This window comes from Hippoglossus hippoglossus, chromosome 10, assembly GCF_009819705.1.
Source record: "Hippoglossus hippoglossus isolate fHipHip1 chromosome 10, fHipHip1.pri, whole genome shotgun sequence".
Lineage (NCBI taxonomy): Eukaryota > Metazoa > Chordata > Actinopteri > Pleuronectiformes > Pleuronectidae > Hippoglossus > Hippoglossus hippoglossus.
Window position 1 is genome coordinate 5,327,139 of NC_047160.1, and position 2,712 is coordinate 5,329,850.

Below are 2,712 nucleotides of genomic sequence, written 5' to 3' on the forward strand. Positions count from 1 at the left end.
AGATCTGCTGTTTCAATGCTATTAAACTCTCTAACCTTTGTTTATGTGACTGCATGCTTGCAACGATGTATACAGCTAATGTGTATTTGTGATCATACTCTTGTGTGTGTGTGTGTGTGTGTTTGTGTGTGTTCCCTCAGTCTCTCTACACCCAGCTCAAAGTAATTTTGTCCTTTTAGAATCCATGTTGCATTTCAGCCTTTTGACCTGTCACACTCGGCAAGCCACAGCAGCTCAACATGCTACGATGGGGAAGCCACAGTCATCTATAATGGATGGAGTTTAGAGCGCTCCCATTTAACATGATAGGGTCACCATATAGCACGCAAAGGCACCTATACTTAATAAATAATTATTATTATTATAGCACGCAAAATGTCTGCATATATCTGTTCAATAAGTAATGATATGTCTCTTCATTGCTGCATAATCTATGCAATGCTAAAATGTTCACACAGACACACATAACCATAGCATGTATGGGCCAACTGGGCGTGTGTGTTACTTACTAATGGTTTGACTCCAGAGAGGATTAAACAGGGTATGATGATCCGATTGTGTGTGTTTTTCTGTGTATGTGTGAAGCAGTGTTAATTTCGTTGACGCAAACTATGACGAAGAATATTCGTTAACGACCTTTTTCCCATGACTAAGACGAGACTAAGACGTGACGAAAACGGATCTTTGAAAATAAAAACTATGACTAAATCTATTTTAACTTTCGTTGACGAGACGAGACGAGACGAAAATGTTGGTGGTTGACTAACTCAGGGGTTCCCAAACTTTTCAGCCCGCGACCCCCAAAATAACGGTGCCAGAGACTGGCGACCCCCACCTACCCTGGATGTGGTATATAATGTTGCGCACAGCCACGCACACGCACTATTAGGCCTATGCAAACACGGGCATTAATACAACACAAAAGAACAACAGCCTTACAGCCATGATATTATTTTATAGCAATTTAAGAAATAGAATATAACCAGAATACAGGGAAACTCCCTGTATAAACAGCAGGGCTGAGTGAGCATATGTTGTAAGTATAAAAAGTGCGCAGGTGATGTCTGTGCGCGTCTGTATGCAAAACGAGCAGCAGACACCTTATTGCTGCCATGTGCAAAAACTTTAGGGTTATTTATTTTAGCCTAAACATTACTTTAATTTCTTAACTCACTATAGGTGGGCAATATGCATGGAGCAGAGCAAGTCCATTCTCGGCTTTATTTTGGCGACGGCGACTCGGAGATTATTGTCCACGTTTAACTGCACTCTGTATTTATTCTTTATGTATGTCAGTGCTGAGAAAGTATTTTCGCACAAGTACGCCAGCCTTGTTAACCAGTCAGGGTCAGTGAGGTGCTCAGCGAGCTGGGATCCATGCTCCATCAGAAATATGCGCACCTCGTCCCGCAGTTCATACAGGCGGCTCAGCACATTTCCCGCAAGAGCAAGTCTGATATTGAGTGGACGTGTTTTTATGTAGTGGACCATTTTTATCGCAATGTCAAGAATATGTTTAAGCTCTGGTTCAAGTGTTTTGCTTGCAAGAGATTCTCTGTGAATAATACAGAGTGTGAAATTTACGTGCGGCGCCACTTGTAAGACCCTCGCTTTCAGTCCTTTCTTTTCCCCAGCATCGCTCCAGCCCTGTCCTGACACACACCAATACAGCTTTCAGAAGATAGTCCCTCTTCTTTTAGTTTTGTAAAAATGTCCTCACCTGTGCACGTCCACTCCGGAGCGCGGAGCAAAACAGCATTACGTTTTCTGTCAAAACTGTATCTGATGAAAACAAGCAGCTGGGCAGAGTTTAATATATCTGTGGATTCATCTAACTGTAAAGCATATTTCCCTTTCTTAACTCTATCAACCAGCTGGCACTTTATGTCCCGGGCCATGTCGGTGATGCGCCGGGCAATAGTCCCGTTAGACAGCGGCACTGATTCCAGATCACGGGCTGATTTATCTACAGCAGCGGGTTTAATTAACGTTTCGCCGATTGTGTGGCTTTTATGCCTGTGCAATTAAATATGCCACATCATATGATGCCTTTTGAGCTTCGGCTGGGATTGTCTGTCTGTTTAGTAAGGACTATCTTTTGGCCTTGCAACTCTCACTCGTTCCGCTAATCCGTGTAGTAATAACCTCATGGGTCAACAAAGAAAAGGAAAAAACTATCTCGGGACCCCCACTTTGGGAACCCCTGGACTAACTCACAATAAAAAAAAAATTCTAAACTTGCATGCACCTGACATCATTGGTTGAATGTTGCCGGGTTCTGTATCCATACTCCACGCCCTCCCTGACATGCCCAGACATGCAAGTGAAGCCCTAACGACTGGTTCAACATTGTATGATGGCTCAAGGACAAGGTCAAGCGTCTGGAAGGAAAAGAAGAATGGATATTTGGGCACACTTCAATTATATTGTGATGGAAAAGAAAACCCAATGCACTGTAATAACCGGGAGATAAATCATGCGGTTTTAAAATGAGTGGGAAGAACACGACGAACCTCAAAAGACACCTGAAAGCCCACCATCCTGCAGTTCATGCCACGGTAAGTTCGCTAGTAACTGTCAATGATAACTAGCTAATATTAACTAGTTATTAGCATATATTAGCCAACGTTAAGTCAATTTCAAAAGGGGCAGTCGAGTGTATAGGATGTCAACTTGGATAGCTAGCTAATAATTATCGATTGAAGCCTCCCG

General features: G+C 42.8%; 1 long non-coding RNA gene across 1 annotated transcript; it reads right to left on the minus strand.

Annotated features, from left to right (window-relative positions):
• Positions 1–643: 643 nt before the first annotated feature.
• LOC117768963 lies at positions 644–2,275 on the minus strand. The gene is made up of 2 exons (XR_004615126.1): positions 2,210–2,275; positions 644–766 (listed from the first exon to the last, which is right to left on the minus strand). It is a non-coding gene; the product is annotated as an uncharacterized LOC117768963 (long non-coding RNA).
• Between the last annotated feature and the right edge of the window lie 437 nt (positions 2,276–2,712).